The sequence below is a fragment of the Hesperophylax consimilis genome, chromosome 9 (assembly GCF_061612785.1).
Source record: "Hesperophylax consimilis isolate HC1 chromosome 9, BYU_Hcon_1.0, whole genome shotgun sequence".
NCBI classification, from domain to species: Eukaryota; Metazoa; Arthropoda; class Insecta; order Trichoptera; family Limnephilidae; genus Hesperophylax; species Hesperophylax consimilis.
Window position 1 is genome coordinate 30,304,579 of NC_142844.1, and position 20,249 is coordinate 30,324,827.

The 20,249-nt window shown below is 31.9% G+C and overlaps 1 protein-coding gene across 1 annotated transcript in view; it reads left to right on the forward strand.

Moving 5' to 3' along the window:
- Window positions 1-20,249, forward strand: part of kek2 (leucine-rich repeat, immunoglobulin-like domain-containing kekkon 2 protein) — a 539,018-nt gene that overhangs the window by 331,385 nt on the left and 187,384 nt on the right. Inside the window, exon 3 of the mRNA XM_089635902.1 lies at window positions 9,566-9,597. The gene's annotated coding sequence lies outside the window, so the exon portion shown is untranslated. The remainder of the gene's footprint in view (window positions 1-9,565; window positions 9,598-20,249) is intronic.

The following is a 20,249-nucleotide window of genomic DNA, read 5'->3' on the forward strand; positions in this document are numbered from 1 at the left end:
TACAGATCTTGGAACTAATTCTTCAGATTATGGTCCTGGAATGGAGCACAATAATCAGTAACTCCACAGCTGCTTTTAACTTGGATCATAAACTATTAACGTTATTTTTTCCCTTTAAAAGCAGTATGTACCAAAATAAGCTATTTTATTATATTTTTTTACATTTTTTCCACACAAATAATATGAAATCTTTCCCTAAAAGCTGTTAAAAAGAAAGTATAAAAATTTTCCAATTGCCTTTTATATGGCCAAATGCAATCTTAGTGTAAAAATATCATAATCATAAAAGAAAATCTTGATTTCATGCAAAAATATTCATTCCGCAAAAATAATTCAAAATGGCGTACCGCATAGTGGAATATTATTTGCGCTGGATATTGTCAAATATTAATGGTGAAATTGGAATAAGTTTACTTTAATAAATCTGGAATAATATCGGCAGTTAGGTACTGAAGAACTCCGAGGGACAAGTTAGCCACTTAATTTAATTAGAAGTCGGAGTAAAAAACTTCAGAACGGCGCTGCTTCAGTAACATTAGCAAAGGCGTTTTTTTATGTAATGCTGCATAAAAGAGTTACTCCGGGGAACGCATTAGGCATTAAGACTAGCTGGGGGGAGGTGGGAGTGGGTAGGACGTAGGGGTGGGATAAAGGAAAGTTGAACTGGGTAGGAAAACAATCAACTTGTGCCATGTTTTATTAGGGCAAACTTCCTCAATATCGAACCGGTGGCGTCTGCTTTTATTATTCGATCAAGTTTTTTCATTCAAAATGGCGGTAATCCGGAAAAATACTCCTACCCGAGGTACACAGGCGCATATAAAAAATAAACTTAGTGAAACAACAACTTGTTTGTGGCAAAGGAAAGGGATATTTTTACCGCAAACAAGGGTAATTTCGTAGGCAAGCCCCTGCAAATAAAATAAATTAAGGCAAATATTACGCCAACCAAATATTGTTTCACCATTCTTCAATGTTGATTTTGTTGTAACCCAAAATAGTGTTTATTTGGTTACTTTCAACGAAAACCAATGTCAAATACAGAACTGTTTGTGAACATAATACTCTTCGATTTATATTCTTTTTACCAAAACATGTTCAAAGCACTAATAAAATATCACTATTTGTAAAATAAGTAAAATTATTGATGAATGACTCGATGTTGTAGAATTTACACCTTGTTTCTACAAATAATTATTTCTTAGTACGTATCACTAGCTTACTTATAAATTTTTTTACACTATTCCCACACAGGAGGCCCTGAGGAAAACAATTTCCCTCAGGGCCTGTGTCATCTTTAGGAATGCGGGGGTCTTTTATAAGGAGAGGAATAATAAGAAGTTCTGGGAAGGAAAGGGGTATGAAGGGTGTGTAGTAATGTAAGGATCAGTGTGTCCAGGTGTGATGGAAGTATAAATATATCCCTCCCGATGTGGCGCAAAGCGATTGGTTGAGTGACCAGTTGAACAGGTCAGAAAATCAGCCTCTACCGATCTGGCACGCCACGCAGCTGGTGGGCAAGCGCATCCCAAACACACCTCTCCCGATGAACGCGGGCACCCCTTCTATATCACCAAACGTAGTGAACTCTTTGGAGCGACCTATAGCAGAGGTGTTTGTTATGCAATACATGGTTTCCGGGGAGGCGGTAACCTAACCCGCCTCCCACCATACATGCGCAATAACTTCAAAGATTCCATTATATATTTGAATTATTTTTAAATATAATTTTCATTAAATTTACATTTTGATGCTTTTAAATTACTGAAATTACGTTAATTATGAAACATTATTTCTAAAAATTCACTGTTAAATATTGTTATCTATTTCACTGTAATTTCATAAAAGACATTCATGGTACCATAATTTCTTAAATAATTATATTCACTACATGTATCATTCTTAAACATGCAGCGCCCTTGTGGGTTCTATTTTCTTACAATTACTATGTTTACTTTCATACACGTAGTTATGTAAAAATAACGTGTAAAAACTATGGAAATAAGATTTAAAAAAAAATACTTTGAGTTCTTTTTCATTCCTTTAAGTTTTGTATATTTTTAGAAAAATTTATTAGATATCTGGGAGAAAATTATTGATCATCACAATATCATCACTTTTTAATTCTACACATAATTGCTTATTGATTAAAATAATAATAATTGATTTTGTTATATTTACTTAAACACAGTGCCTTAAGGCTGTTGCTTAATAAAGTCATACTCATCCGAGAAACAGATATAATGCTGCTACAAAAAATCTCTCCCTAATTAAAAAAAATAAAACATATAGAAACATTTCCTCCTTTGCTACTGGTATTTCATAACCATTTTAATGATCTAATTAAGACTATAATAATTATTAATTTTCCGATAATCATTTCTCAGCACAAAGAAGTATTATTTAAAATTCAAATTATCTGCTTGATTTATTTTCCCAATCTTGATTCCGCAAATTTGAAATAGTATACAAAGATATTTATTGGAACCAAGAACTCAAGTAGGCTGTGTAAAAAGAGATAGATAGCTTTTATTGGATTCCGACATAATAATACTTGTTCAATAAACTTTCAATGATATCGGAATCATCTAATTCATAAACTTCACATTTATAGTTAAATATTCTATTTTTTTTGTTGAAAATTATGTAAGTACATAATATTTCAACAAAACGAGAAATGTTTTGTTCGTGGATGCGACCACTTCTACCAACAAGATTAACACAATTTAATTTTTTTAATCATTGAAGACAATACAAGCGACTTTCGAACGAACATTTGGAACAGAAGAATCAGAAAATGATTCGGTCGCATCTTGGAATCGAACCCAGAACCTCAGCTTCCGGAACTCTACTCTACTACTTAGATACTTCGACCCTATCCCCTTCGGTCATATTTAAGTGTATCACACTTCGACTAAGAACTACCAACATTATCTTCATTTTCTTAAAGCACATTTTTGTTGCTTGCTATCTTTACGCATGATTGCAAGATTCTTATCGAACTAATTGAAATCTATATAGTCTCTTGGATAAATAGATTGATATTTAATTTTAATTTGAGACATCTATTGACATTTCTGCAAATTAATATTTAAATATTAATGATTAATTTATTTATTTAAAAATAAATCAATGAGAAAAACATAGGATTGTAATATTAAATCCTATTTAAAATTGTAATATTTACAATTAAAAAAAAAAACAAATAATTAATACCTTTAAGAAATGTACTCTAATTCCAAACTTTTTAATAATTGGCTGTCTGCTTTATTAAGTAATTTACTCGCGTTGCCTGTATGTCATGTGGATATAAATAATGTTTTCTTTTTCATAGACTTTTGACGTTCACCTAAAAAATATATTGTATGTTTGCGGCACGTTCCAGAGTGGAAGATACTCTCAGTTTCGCCTTGGTGGTCTTACAACCATTCAGAATTGAAAACTTACATGAGATGGCTTTGGCCGTGTTTGGTAACCAGATCCGAATACTCAGGTACTTCCCCACCGTCCTCTTCCCCGTCTCATTTCCCTTTCACTACCTTCAGCCTTACAATTTAACCCAATTGGGGATGCCATAGTCTCACTGGTTCCAGACGGTTTGGAGCAGTTGGGGCTCTTGTGCGGTTTCACATAAAAAATGGGTGTCTTTTTTCATATTTGCCGATGCTTGGTGGCTTTCCCAAATTATAAGCCGCCAGTTCTCAATAAATCGTCAGGGCACCTTATCAACGGGAGACAACTATTTCTCTTTCCAAACCAAGGAAGCCGTTCCACTCTGTCATAATAATAATATTTTTTAAGTCGTGCCACCCTAGCGTAGTTCCACTTGAGGTTGAAGTCTGTGGTGGTAATAATCATGTTTCAATTCAGTACAAAAATTCCAAAATAGATTTTGTCACATTTTACAACGAAATCAGTGCTCAAGTATTTTAAACTATTTTTTTTTAATAGAGAAAACACATAATATACAGGCAGTAACAAACAATACAATCAAAAAATTTATTGGAAATTTCGCTGCATCCTTACTATTTCTCTCAAATTAACATAGCAGCCAATAAAAAAAAATAAACCTTTTAAAATATTTTTTACAAAAATTTTAGAAAAAAAAAAAACTTATATGATGTCGTATTTGATGCGATTCTCTTAAGAAATCCTTTCAAATAAATTATTTGTAAGTTCTGGGAGTAACTAAGTCTTCCGACCATTTTGACACGCACGAATTGTAAAATGGACAAAAAACACTGAACAGATTTGGCATTATCACGGCACGAGCGAGAAGTGTAGGAGTAAAGAAAACATATTTGTAAGCTTTGACAACGTTCACACGCTTGTCTGTTAAAAAACAACACAAATAACGCTGACCGTTATATTTTATTTATTTTTTATGATGAGCCCCCGGTGAGGCGCGGGGATCACGAAGTGTTTACACGACCCCGCGAGGTATCGTAGGGGAGTGATGGGAAGGGAAGGGAATGTTTTGAGAGTGGTCGCAAAGAAAATACAAACAAAGACTATTTTGCTTCGCTTGGTCGTGCTGGGACATAATATTACAGGTCGCGAATATATATCCACTGGGTTTAACAGTACGTACCCGATAAATCTGTCAACCGGTGATCACTGAACTTGTTTGAATTAAACGTGTATATGTATTCGAAATTTCCTAAAATCGATTATCAAGAAATCTGTTAATTTATTCGTTAAAGGCCTGCAATTACGTTTTTAACCGGATTACCAATAATTTGAAAAGATTATTAATACATAAGCAAGGCTAATTTTTCTCCGTGTAGCATTTATGAAGCTGAAAGAATTTTAAAATTTTTGCTACTTTCATCATTGCTTATCAAAAACATTTTTGTACAGATTTAGATCCGTTAGTGATAGATTTTTGTCAATAATTAAGATCTGTCAGAAATTTCAAACAAAAAAATCACATTTCAAATACAGAATTATTTTTTGAATTATTAAAATTAAATGATTTTGTTACCTACTGTATTGATCGTCTGGAATGAATTAATACTTACGAGTTCTTATTTTGAAAAATAAAGAATTATCCAACTTGGATACGTATTACGCAGGAAGATTTCAAAATAGAAAGCAATATGTTTGATAGTAAACAAAGGATAGAAAATAATGTATAAAAATCGATATTTTTTTATTGAATTAATGATGATGGAAAAATAGAATGATAGAAAATTAAGATTTTTGTTTTTTAAAAACCTTCTGAACATATTCTCTTGCCATATTCAAACGCTTGTTCAAGTTTTTCGGGTATATCCTATGTGTTTATATGTATAAACACAATAAATGATGTACTTGCACATTATTTTAAATAAATATATATATTTAGCTATAAGGTTCCGGTCTCTCCATGAGAGGCCACTAGGGGTGCAGAGGGTGCTAGGGGATGCAAGGGAAGGCCGGGAAGGGTCGGGGCTGTCTAAGTAAACTGCTGCGACATGCGGACAGCGGAGGCTGTATGTTAAAATATGTAAATTATTGCCCCTGAACCAACTGGTCCAGAAACGAGGATAATCTTTCCGAACGTCCGCGGCATGGCAGATGGATTTTAAAATAACTTCACAATAACCTGACCTAACCTTTCTGCTGGGTTTTGTTGCATATTGTTTTCGGAAATTTTACTAGGAAACAATATTTACATAACTTGTCTGATATTTGGAAATTTTACTGAATCAGTAATTCTGATGTTCAATCTAAAATTTATTATATCCAATACTTAAACTATTAAGCTAAGCCCGCTAAATAATATCCTAATACTTTATTTAAAACCTGCAACTAAAAACGAAGATCTCTTATTACATTATTAAAGTTTTATGGACAATATTGGTTTTTTGGAACTCAAAATGACCGAATGACCGCAGATCGCAACGAACAAACAACGGCTTACTAAATCTGCTTATTTTAGTCGACATGAACTGTTGTTCATGTCGACTAAATAGATAAATACTATAATACAACGTATTTCACTCCCATGTAGAAAACTTCAGAGAGTATTTTTCTCAAATTACTGTGAATAATCTCCTGAATTTTCACTGTACATATGGTTGCGTGTTTGTGGTACAATTTTTTTGCTGTCTACTTTGTTCTCTGTTTATAATTATTACCTCGTTTCTAGAACACATTACTCTAAACCTCAACCAACCCGTAATCTTCTTCTAAACCTACTGTTATCCTACCAATAATATACCCAATTTTTTTCTTTCCCTTAGAAGACTTAATTTTGTAATGTAAGGCATTCAACTACGAAGGAAATACTTCTAAAATTTCTGTTCATCAATTTGCCTGTTGTAAAACCGTCAAACCGATAGAGATAATATTATATTGTTTTATTTTTTTAATTATTTAGGTAGGTACTTAGAACAGATTGGCATAATCTGCAGAGCCATTAAATTAATCAACCTATGACATTTTACTGAGAAAGCAAACAGCAGTTACTGATTCAATTAATATCATAGAATACTACCATCAACTAATCTTCGATACCATTTCCACTGTCAAGAAAGCATAGTCGGTCAACTCAAGTCAAAACTTTGTGTAATTAGGTATAAGTCTGGACGAGTTGTTTCGGAGAATTTGAATAATTTATCGAATTTCAACGTTCATTTTCGGGTTCTGTGAAACTCCTATTCAAGTTCTGTTATTACATAATTATAGGTTAGTTGCTTAACAGAACTTGAAAATTAACTTTGAAATTTGTAGAATTGTTCAAATTCTGCGAAACAACCCATCCTAATGATTTTTGCCTGTCACTAAGCGAATAAAGAAATATTATAATTATTATGACCCCTAGTGAGGTACTGTCTAGACTTCTTTTTTCTTATAATATGTTTATATCTGTCTTTAGTTTTTGCTTACCATCCTATGCCATCCTTTACTTTATGGTTAACATTTTAATTTTCTTACTGATTCTGTAAAATGGAAGTGAATAAGCTGATTAGTAAACAATTAATCGAAAAATGATATTAATACTAACTTTTCGCTGGTACAAAAATCTAAGCTATATGTAACGGTGGTAAGTTTTAGTTTTTTTAAATTAAAAGTCATTGTCATAAATGAATCATTTCGTATTCATAGATCGTTTTGAACGAATTGTTTTTTGAATTTGTATGAAACATCCTTGATTTTTTTTGCTAAAATGCACAATTTTCTTGACATTTGTAACACCCACAAAGTATTTTTTCTTCGTTTTACAGTTAGAGAGGATGCTTAGATTAGCCTATCATTGGATACATCGGCAACAGATTAATTTGGGTGTATTTATGAAACATTATACAGGTGGGACAAAAGTAATCACCCGATGTTTTTTTGCTGTAATTTTTTTAAATGATAAACTTTGTTACTGCTTTTTATTCCACGTTTTTGCGGAATAAACCAATTTATGTCTTATTGATTTGTATTTTGCGTTTGTTTACTTTCAAAATGTCAAAACATAATTGACATTTGGGTCCATTTACAAAAGTTATAGTGTTTTCCAATAGGATGATTACTTTTGCCTCACCCTGTAAACGTGAATTAATTTTGCATTTAAGACGTTGAGTATAAAATAATAATAATAATAGCATTCCATTAGCAATGTTTTTATTCTTACAGTTTAGGTAGAAAGTAGATATTTAAAGATATAATTGAATGAAAAAAAATTATGCAGGTCATTGCCTTACGGGAACTGTTGGGATGGTTTTTATAACAATCTGCTCTGCAATTTGGGTACTCCTTGACAACAATTAAGTGAACTAAACAAAAATTATCTGTGTGATTTAAAAAATTATAAGACGCTTATAATGACAATTTTTGAAGAGTACGGTGAAGAGAATATTTACAAGTTTCGTATATTCAAGACATAACTGAAATGTTGAGACTGTTGAATAATGGTTTTAGATCATCATTATTCTGCCTACGTTAAGTATCAAAAATTAGATTGATTTTTTAACTCTAAAATTTAAAAATTATTACACGCTGAACTTAAGAAAAGGGGGATTCCATTAAAGGTCGTACAGATTCTTGGCACTGGCAACAAGAAAACATTGTAAAATGGAAGGCGGACTGTCTAAACCATTCTACTTAATAAGTGGTGTCATACATGGAGGATAGACATCTCTGGACTATTTAACGTATACATGGATGAACTCACTCACACGAGGATAGTGTACTATAATGTAAGTTACGAAAATGTCATGGTTTTGATGACGTCAACGAAAAGGGAGCTACGAATCCTATTAAATATTTGTGAAAGAAACTGAACTAGAAAGCAACATACTGTACAACCCATAAAAGCAGCATTCTTTGTCATCCGGATATTGTCCAAAAAGCATTCCATCAGCTTTCCTGAACGGCGAGTTTCTGAAAGTTGTAGAGGTAACAAAGTATTAAAGACATAAGCTGATGGACGACGATGACATCGACCGGCAAAGATAAGTTCCCAGCAAAAAGTCGAATATGCCCAGAAGAAAGGTTCCGGCTTTGCAGCCCACGTATAAAAATAATCCTATTCCTGGCGTTTTTTACATCATTTTATACGTGCGAGTCTTGGGCCAACTTTAAAAAGAGCATCATGGAAAGGCTACACGTGTAGTTTAACAACGCCTTCCGCATGATGTATGCCATTCCCAGATACTGCAGAGCTTCCAACAGACACAAAAGGGCGAGTACCAGGTTTTGCAGCCCTCATAAGAGTCCGGGTGGCAGGTTAAAGGGAGAACAACTCCAAAGATGTCTTTATCGTGGAATCTTACCACAGTCCAGTCTCAAGCATCGCAGCGCACTGGAGAAAGGTGTTGGCGTCTTTAAAAAACGTTTAACATCTTAAATTTTTTTTTTATTAATGCATATAATCGTTAAGTTATTGTAATATTATCGTAATATTTTTGTATTATTATTGTATGTATATTTTATGGGATTATGGGATAGCACAAATCTCCCCACATTCCGGAATGAACTCGTTATTATTATTATTCAAAACCTTTGACTTTATAAAGTAAGATATTTTAAAACATTCAAAAATGGATATATTACAGATTTTAATGAAAATAAACTTTCATGCATGAACTAATTTATAGAGCTTAAAAAGTCCTGGAATGAATGTCAAAACTTTAACTCAAACTTACGCAAAAAGTTATGCACGTTTTTCTAAGAAAAATAGCCTACGATATTTTGATCTAAATCAACTACGGACCTCCTCCGAAGAAGTTTGTTTGAGGCCTTTGAATACTTTATACGAAGTTGGCCCAGCCGAGGTGCTTCCCTGTTACACATTCTTGAAACAACTCCGCTTAATTCTCCGAATAAAACTTCCGGAAAGATGGACGATAGCACATTTATTAATTTTGGACGCGCTGAATCATCAATTATAATATTATTGTTTGCCTAAGCTCTTTCGGTTAGTATTCTGCTCACTTCGAAAGGTTTTATGAGATGTTCACGGACTGATGAAGCCCTTTGTGCGTTGTATGAATGGTTGTACGGAATAATGATAAAAGGGTTTTAAACATATTTCAATAAACCCTTACACTAATGATTCGTTTCCTAAAATTGTTTTTATTTTTTGTTTCAGAACAACTGATGGATTTGCTGTTATGTTAATGAGTAAGTTAAATTTCTTTTTGCTGTATTTAAAAAGGCCCAAAATTAATCACAATCCAAATGAAAAAAATATATTTAGAAACTAGATATTATATTATTTTCACAGTCATAGAACACTAGCGACCGAAGTTAACTTTATCTATGGAAATGGTTTAGATGTTTATATTTCCACTCTCACTAAAATAGTTAGTAAATGAAATTTCATTTGGTATACCTAATAATTAGAATTATCCTTTTTGATTGTACCTCTGTAACTCCAGTTCACCGAACGATAGAACTATTGCTTTGAATTTTAGCATTATTTTCAAAATTACAAGTGTTTGTTTGGAGAATCCAGACCAAAGATGAAGTGCAATATAATATAATATAAAAATTTTGGTCAGAAAATATTTTCAAAATTCGAGGTATTTTGTCAGGATTTTAGAGTAAACCCATTGATGTGTTGATTATATTTGCACATTATACACGAATCGAAAATATTGATTGAACTTTTTTACCTGGAATTAGTTCAATTTGATTTCCAACGCTTTAACGCCGAACGACCGAAAATTCCTGAAGCCAGTATCCATGCAATGCTTCTCGCGTCAAAATAATAATAGTGGAACACGTTTCGACGATTCGATTTTTCTTGTATCGTTTAATTTAGTCTAATTTTTAAGGATTTGCGAGAATGAGTTTATTTTTTAGTTGTGCAACCTTTCAAAACTTTATCGCATATAATGTTTCTGGAACTTGTATAGTAAAATTGAGCGATATGAGAATTTTATTTGAAAAATATTATTGGTAAATAATATTTTTAATAAATGTAATCAGGCTTGAAACTAAACCTACCAAGTTTGCTCAATTTCCAGAAAAATCTGGGTTATTTTTTTACAAAAGAATAATTTTTTTGGAGAAGTTCTCGTCAATTGTTTGAAATTCATTTTGATAACTTTTTTATTAGATATCCACGTTGCGGAAAAGCACACATTTAAAACCACTGGATAAGATTGCCATCGATCAAATTATTTTTGAAGAGTTTCTAAATCTAAAATATATGTATAAAAAGCAATTATTTGTCGTTTTTTTCAAAAGATTGTTTGACTTACTTTATTTTTCTGCATAAGAAACATATTGAATTAATTAAAGTTGAACATCATAAAGAAGTATATCTTTTATATGTAGGAGGGTAGCAGTAGTATAAATCATTGGAAGTTTAACATTAAAGCGATTTAAAAAATGAAAGAAAATCAGTTTTCGTGTTTAGTTTAGTTTATATCTGTATTCTTAGAACATATCACGTATTATTAAATTACTGCTGATCTAAAAGAGCGTTACGTGGAGAATTAGAACAATTATTTGTGTATCAATTGAAAAATAATCACAAAAAACTATAATGGCGAAATGAAATAAATACTACCATTGACTAATACATTTGTGGCATGGGAATATGTATAACAAGTGGTATTGAAAAAAGTAAACTAAAGTAAGTTAATATATCAAAATCGCTGCGTCCTTGAAGAGAGATGCTCTCAAACACGAAATAATTGTTGACATGTGTACATAAGCAAGCAAATAAAACATGATCTACTTGTATAAAAACATCTAACAATAAAAACAAAATTCGTGACGTGCATAATAGTTTTAAAGTGGTGAAAAAATATTCGAAAATGTCTAGGATTGGAGACCAAAGAGCGGATATTTGGTCACCCAATTGTGTTCGGTAATTTTCTCAAAGTTTCGTTTTCGAGTCAAGCAACCCATCGCGGCGCACACGAATAACAATTGTTGGCATACCTATACATACTAGCACCGTTCGAAACAGATTTTATGTTATATGAAATTAATATACCACAGTATTTCAGCTTTCTTGTGCGTTCTGGAATAGGTGGATTTTTTGTGAAGTTGTGGCGGGATGTTCATTCGTACAGGCGGATTTTTTTAGTAGCTCGCTGTTCAATCTGTAGTAATATTGTAATCCAAGTGAGTCTTGCTCGCCGTAGTTAGTTTTTGTGGGTTCACGCTCATCCGCTCATTAGAGAAAACATAAGTAATCATAGTCAAACTCTTTTGTTCTTCGGACTCCTTGGCTGGAGTAATTAGTTTATTTTTGTGCTATTTCTCGAAGGGGCTCACCGACGCTCTTTGGACAATGCTCTACCTCTAATTTGTGTTAAACATAATTCAATTCTTCTTTAATAATCTCATTATATGAGTTTACCACACATGCGTCAAGCAGTCCCCTTTCTACTATGCTATGCCGTACATCATGGCTTGAAGTTGGTTCTCAAAACTCTAATAAAAAATGAATACATAAATAAAAATGACATACAAGTAGGTTGTATATAAATGCTATTTATTCGGTTGTTTAATATAACATTTTAAATGAGATCAAAAACAAAAATAACGTTAGAAATTATCCCATGACGTCATCAGTGGTCGCGGGGTAAAGTTTTCGGTTCAAATCCCGGCGTTTGCAAATAAATTTTCTTATTCAATTTCACGATGAACTCATTAAAAAATAATACTTAGTAATTTTGCGGCACGTTCCAGAGTGAAAACTCTCAGTACCGCCTTTGTATCAGAATTGAAATTACTTTAGTCGTGTTTAGTTACCAGATATTCAGATATTTCAAATTTTTTATTTTTTATTTATTTTATAAAATACAATATTACTATTTGAATTCACATGGTAAGAACATATTTTAATAATGATTAAACATGTTTACCTTTACGAGAGTCTTACACTAGTGTGTAAAGGGAATACTTCTCCTTACTTCTCTATTTTGTTCCCCCTCCACTTCCGTCATCCTCTCAACACATCTCTAATGGGGACGTCATAGTTCCACAGGTTTCCGACGTTTGGGAACAGTTGGGACTATTACGTGGTATTCACATCATAAATAATTAAAATATCGATAGATACTCAATTTGGATACACATTTTATATTACATTATTTAGAAAATTTATTCGGCAGGCACACAACAAAGACCGAAATAACGCAGATCGTAAAAGTAAATCATATATTTCTGTTTCACTCTGTGAAAGGTTTTGATATTTGCCAGCCGCTTCTACGATCAAAGATATTATTCCCATCTTTTCACCGAGAAACCAAAGATGAATAACTTTGCTCATTTTGATATCTGTGCAAAAGAATGAACGATGGTTACACATCAATCCGCAAAGAAAATAACTCACTTTCATTGGAACAGAATTCACTAGATAAGGATTTCAAATAATAATATATTATGACATCACAATTTTTTGGTATAAATTTTTATATTTTAACCCTTGGTATGCCAGCTAACTACTCTGGATTAGCTAGTGGCTCACCGCACTTTCCTCGATTTAATCAATTTTGAACATTAATATATTTTTCATCACACTAAAATAAATGTTATTTGCTTGGCAAGGAAATGATGCATTTTTCTCGTTTCGTAATTTTCTAACATAGCTTTTATATCTGTGAGAAGGCGTACTACAAATTCCGTGTAAAATATCATAATTTTTAAGTAAAACGAAGGAAAGGAGAGGGTTAATTACAGTGGAAAACTTTACTTACCTATCAATGCAATGCATAAAGATCCTACTATGTACAATGTAGATTTGGAAATAAGCAAATCGGTATGAATAGAGGTTGAAAAATTTTTTGGTTTCCATAACACAAGGCTATAATATGTTAGGCAAAAAATACACGAATCGGACTTCTTTATTTAAAAAAAATATATTCCCTAAAATAGTGCCTCTGACGTGAATACTTAGATCATCTTTTATCAAATAAAATACAATTAAGAAATGATATAGGTAAGCGATTATGATTGTATATATATGTCAGCGTAATAATGCCTTCAGGCAACAACTAAAAATAGTTTTATTTTTTTGTCTGATTATGTATGTGTTTTTTAATAAGGGTAAAATTAATATAAATTTCCAACATTTTGATAAACAATATGAGAGCGATTAGAGAAATAAACGAGGTCGTTGGAAACGGAGCATATAACCTGAAAGGAACAGAAAGTGTCTCTCTAATGTGTTTTGAAGGTGGCGTGTGACCGGACACTAGTTGAAAAAAATCAAAGGACAGCTTTTACAAAAACAATTGATACTTGTACTGTTGTATACACAAATTACAGTCTTAACGCCTCTGTTTCAGAAATTGACTTAGTAATTACAAACTATCTACAAATAATCACCGACTCTAATACGTGTATTCTCGCCCTATACAGATCACCATCCATACATAACATTTCACCATTTATAATGGCTCTGGACTCTCACCTAAAAAAACAAATTTCATTAAAAAACACATCATAGCTGGTGATCTAAACATAAACATTATTCCTAATGGTCACCCTCAAAACATTGAATACCAACTGATGCTTCTGGAACATGGCATTATAAGCACCATTAATACTCTTACCAGGGTAACCAAAGACTCATAACCATGTATAGACCACATTATGGTTTAATTAAAAAGACAAATATGTAGTGCAGTATACAAATCGACAATAACAGATCACTACACAACAATGATAGGCCTGACTTCCCCAACTATAAACTCAAGTTTCCAAAATAACACCATAACACAAAAAAATTAACTTCGTAATCCTAAAACAATGTTTAGAAAAACAGACATGGGATCGTCTTACAAAATTATCTGAATGGATGTTGGTGGTCAGATTTTCAAGAGTGTCTCACCTTTTATATGAAGACAGAACCCACGGTCGGAAATTAAATTTTATTTGTCTCGTAAAGTTTCTACATTATAGCGTAAACGACTATTAAAGTTTGACGAAGGATATGGGTTATGTATACTTTTATTATCTAATGAAAAGTAAAATTTTTGTTTTCTTTTAGTATTTCTCTTTTGTAGTCAAAAACTGAAAAAAAGTCCATAACTCTTCGTTCGTTAAATTCTGAGATTGGATTATTTCGCTAGAACCTGGGCTAGGATAATTACTTCCTGGCACCGTCCCGGGAAAAAATCCTGATTATTTATTATTTATTTACTAGCCGGAAATATGTATACAAAAAGTCTCAAGGCTAAGAGGAGTTAAATACATCCGCTGTTTAAAAAAATCATTCAACAGCACCATTTCTCGTGTCATGCTTTGTTTTACTAGAGCATATGTTCTGCCTTGTGGTATCTTGAATAAGTCATGGCGACGACTACGGTTGACGTTTTCGGATACATATTCTAGAAGAGCGGACAAATTGAAAAGCATTATCATACTGTCCATTAAAATTAAATTAAACATATTTTTTATTCAAATGTTATCATATTTGGCTTGAAATGACTTGTACAAGAATCCAGCATAGGTACTGGAATTTACAAATTTATAAATCATTATTTGTAGCCTGGCAGCCGCTGTTGAACATAAATTTAATCCTGCCACTGAGAGTACTGTTGTAACCTCTCTTTATTCAATTAATTGGTGTTATTTCACAATTTAATTAATTATTTTATATAAGGTATATGTGCTGCACGTTCCAGAGTGGAAGATACTCTCAGTATCTCCCACGAGTAACACAGTAAGACCACTATTCAGAATTGAAACATTGCTTGAAATGTTTATTAGCTGTGTTTGGTGACCAGATTTGAATAGCCAGGTACTTCTTAACCATCCTCCTTTCCCTTTTCACTACTTTCAGCCTCACAATTAATACTGGGTTTAAACACACCCACTTACTTACTTTTTATGTTGAACTTTCTTTTACTTACTATTTCATGCTTGGGTATATTTTATATTGAATCCATCTTATTAGTGTTTTGCTAATTTGCACAAAATTTTATTATATGTGTTGCTTTCTTACAATTAACTCCATTTATCTTCTTATGTTCAATTATTGTAATCAATGTAAATGTATATTTTCATGTAAAAGCCCATTAGGGCGTAAATAAAATAATAAATAAATAAATAATAATAACATACCCCAATTGGGGATGTCATCGTCCCACTGGTTCGAGATGCATGCGAGCAGTTAGGACTCTTGTGCGGTATTCACATAAAGAAAATAACTTAAATATATTTAAATTCAGATCTGGAGTACTCGAAGTTATATTTAATAGAGCATGGTTAAAGGCTAAGCATTCTATTTTTATGTCTAGTATCAATTTTTGCACGGAAATATTATCACCGATAACTATACCATTGAAGCATTAAGGATGACTTCAGCTGATGGGATTTTTACATTCAAAATCGCGAGATGAAATCCAGAATTGATGTTTTCCGATTTCGTAGTCTATATAACCAGGCCCGTTTATTTGCTCCCGAAGAGCTCGTATCATGATCTAACGACCCTGTTAGAGTCTGTGGGGAGATATTCGATGGTAGGGAACTTCAAAGTCGTAAAACTATCATTTTTTTTATAAACCGGCGGTGTTCATATTGAAAACTTTTCAGTAAGACAGATTTCATAATATCGCTTGCATTGTGACTTGAAAATAAAATATTAAATTGTATAAGAATGCAATAATTTAACAAAAATTTCTCTTCACGACTCATTCATATCATCGTACATCATAACATAGTGTAAATTCTCATTACGGAGATGCAGTAAGGTGAAAAACTTTCAATTACCTTATGACAAAGCTAGAGGCTAGATAACTGGATAATACACTGTATCTGCAGAACAAAACATTGTCTAGAGCGGGTGTTCTATAATTATCAGTACCTATTTCTATTGAACATGTTTTCATTTGACCTAGTTTGGTCCCTATTTAATTTAAAGTGAAGTATTGATTCAATATTCAATTAAATATCGCTCTGTTAAACATTAGGTTTTTTTTTAAATAAACTTTCCAAATATTCCTTGTGGATTCTTTCAATTTTTGTTTAAATAATACAAATTATAATTGTTCAGCGATAGTTGCTCCAATTGAATTGTTCCGACACGTTAATTACTTAAATAAGTTACTCTCAGACATTAAATTTTAGTTTCTCTCGATTCTATACCGACATGATTTATGGCAAAGTAACGCTCTTGAAAATGTTCAATAAATGTTGTTATGGGACTTACCTACTCCACAAATTTCATTACTACCGAGTATTATACATTCCTCCATTAGTGTTTTTTATAATATATTTGTTTATTATATTCTTATATATTTGTTATTTATTATCTTGAGTTCAAAAAAATATACATATAAACAATAAATTGGATTCAACCTCAACATAATAAAGATGAAACCTAATTGAAGGTTTAAAGATTAATTAAATCGAGGACATTCCGCAATGACAGCGTTAAGTCTCTCCAAAAGTTTATTAATTTTACTCTTAAAATAATTGTTAACTCTTCAATAACGTCGCTAAAAAACTTTTGCCTAATGATAATTCGCAGCCTTTGTCTCGAGAAGAGCCAAATAATTTCGGCTATGAAAGCGTTTCTTTGATAATAATCGACATTTTTTCACCGCGTATCGTTCTCTTTGCAGTTGGAGAAATTTATTCAAACAATTTATATTCTTGACAGGGGTAATATGAAACCGTAAAATTATCTTCTCTCTGACCTATTTCAGGAGCGGAGTTTAATTTTGTTCTCATGTAATTTGAAACCAGGAGAATGAGTACCTAATAATGAAATTTCTTGCCGAACCAAAACTAGCGAAAATAAAGTTAAATCTCTTAGTTCTGCGTACCTTCAGAGCATTATATTCCCCATTACTTAGATTCTCATCGCAGAACAAAACACAGGAAGTGGTTACAGAACTTTGCCTTTGGTTGCGCACTGTTTGATACAAATTCTTGTGTAGAATACAATGCTAATCCTGCCTATAAGCGAAACTTATAGAAGAAGGATTATTCTATTAAAATTTATTTAATGGGTTTGAAAACTTCGCTCAGTTCGCGGTGAATATGGCTTTATAACACCTTTACCAAAATACCCACCTGTTAAGATAGCTGTATAACGTTTGAGAGCGAAAACAAAATAGGCTCATTGAAAATTAATTGACTCCCTAATAACTTTTAAAACGACACTCTTGAAACGAATATTATAACAATCAATGCAGTGATTTAAAACCCACGAATATAATTATTCACGTTTTACCCTTTATTCGAAAAGAGGAATTTTAGAGTGGCGATTTACTAAGAGCTCGGATACGGGTTAATCTTAAAGTCTGCTGTAATGAAGCAGCGAAAGCTTTTGAATTGCGAGCTCTGGCCTATTGAAATTTACACCGCTTTAAGCTATAGCTTTCATATAAAGACACTCGCCATGTTTCATTTTAAAAGTTCCAATTGTATGTCGAATAAAACATTAATGTTCTAACTCAATTTATTTTATTACGTAAATCAAAGTTTTAAGCGACCAATTTACTTTGAAACAAAAAAATAAGGCGTACATAAATATTAAAATTTCTATCATTTTTACGATGTTTAATTTTTAATTTTATTTATTATTTTATTATTATCATAAAAATGCCAAATTTGTCTTTTAATCTTGCATAATTTAATCTTCAATGGCGTATATACACTATTAACATTTATGACGCCAATATAAAATAGCAGATATCCGTTCTAGATATTTGATTTTGATTAAAACATTTTTTTTGTAATTTGATTGTGTATTTTGGCCAAAATCTAAATTTTAGTTTTGTGAGAAAAGGCAGTTCAGCTGTTCCTCTTAAATATAAACGATAACAGAAACATAATTTTCCCCTCGTGTAAGACTCTAAGATGCTTCGAGGTTTCAAAACGTCCAACTTCCAAGTATGTCTGGTATGTTGCTTTAAATATTTCTACCATAATGTGACGTAAATGAAAGAAGAGTGATCAGGCAAAAAGCTTAACACTCTTGTGTTTGAAGGATATATAGTGAAATATAGGTTCTAAGTACGCAAGTATTTAACGAGGATATCGATTTTGAAAATCTGTCTCTAACTAAATTAAAATCATTCAACCATGATTACAACCATACATAAATGTTCATGCGGCTTCATGCTTTATGTTAGTAAAAATAACTAAATAATAGTTGTTTTTGGTTGTTTAAAGGAATTTAGGATTGTTTTTGAATTTTTACGAAAAATTTAGAATTCTGATGGAATAGTTCTCAGGTTCTATTTTCAAAGGCTAAAATAAATTCGCATTTTTATTTACTTTAGTACCAGACTGTTCCATGTTTAAATAACATTTTTCTAAATAAATCATTGAAAAACATGCAACGAACAATACCGTGACTTGTATTTTTTTAATGGCAATGACATTGGAAGATATACACAAAAATCAGCCATCCATCAGCTACAAACACTAATTAGCAATACATAAGTTACAGATCTATTTTATTATAAGGAATAAGTTATTCATTAATCCTAATGTCTTGATAACGACACAATTGATTTCAGTACTAACAACACAATAAAGGTAACGTTGCTTTCGCAACACGAGTTCCTGAATGGAAATAAAAATTCAATAGTTTGCTGACAATTCATTTCTTTGACTGAGCTAACAAGTGCCACGTGCCAGGCACTTCGTAACATCACCCATTTCCACCTTACGTGATAAAAAAATAAAAAGGAAACAAAAAAATGTATTTATTATAATGCCATTCTCGAATTGAATATCTAATTATAGGATGGTAATATCTAAGTATATTCATAACCTGAATAAATTAAAAGGGGAATCATAAAGACCATACTGAAAGTACCTTTAAGAACGCCTTCGATTGAAATTTTCAATTGTTTTTATGTAAAAAATGTGCACCAAATATATGCTTAAAATATTCTATTGAAGCCATTAAACCAATACGGAATCCTCTACTTTACCACGTAATCATCACACTTGATCAAATCACAATGACATAAAAAATATTTCATTTTATGCAACAACATTCAGACAAAGAAACTACATTTATTTTGCCACAAATTTCTACAGTGTCCATCCCCGAGATACATAGCAAATAAAAAAGTTTAATGATAACAAATCAAGGATAAAAATCTGACTAAAATAGGTAAATGAAAAATTTCTTAAAAAAATTATTAAAAACGACATAAAACAACAAATAGAAAAGAACTGAATAACTTTAGTCCGCCTCAGCACATACACAAATTCATTATCATGTTTTGTATGTACAATGTTTAAATAGTCACTATAGTAAAAAATACATACGTACTTTTATATTGTAACTCTTAAAATTGGTCCGACTCAAGTATTTTGACTTGTTAGTGTCGTGTCTTCCTTGTGCGTCCCCGACTTTTCTACCATTCACTTCCGCGTAAAATATTCGCCGCACACTAATTTCTTTGTTCATCCGCTTTACATATTGAAACCATCTAGGCGTTTCTTCATTCATTAAGCTTACATATTTCACCACATTTTTATCACGGTTATACACAGTTTTACCAAATACGCTTCGGGATCTCATTTCCACAGCATTTAGAATACTTTTATCCTTCCTCGGCCAGATCCACACCTTTCTGCTATACGTTATGTACATCAGATTTAGTATTAACAATACGAAATTGTGAACTATTAAAAATTATAATAGGCATGTCTTAAAAATTACAGTTATCGCATCATGTAGGTACTTATAAATCATTAATAAAATTATATCTTTCGTGAAAAACGTAGATACTGTAATTTATTATACAGACTCGTGTAAGCAATAAGTACCCCGACTGGGTAAATACTTTATATACCCAACTAAAAATGTTATCATTGCCTTTGTGTGGTAGCTT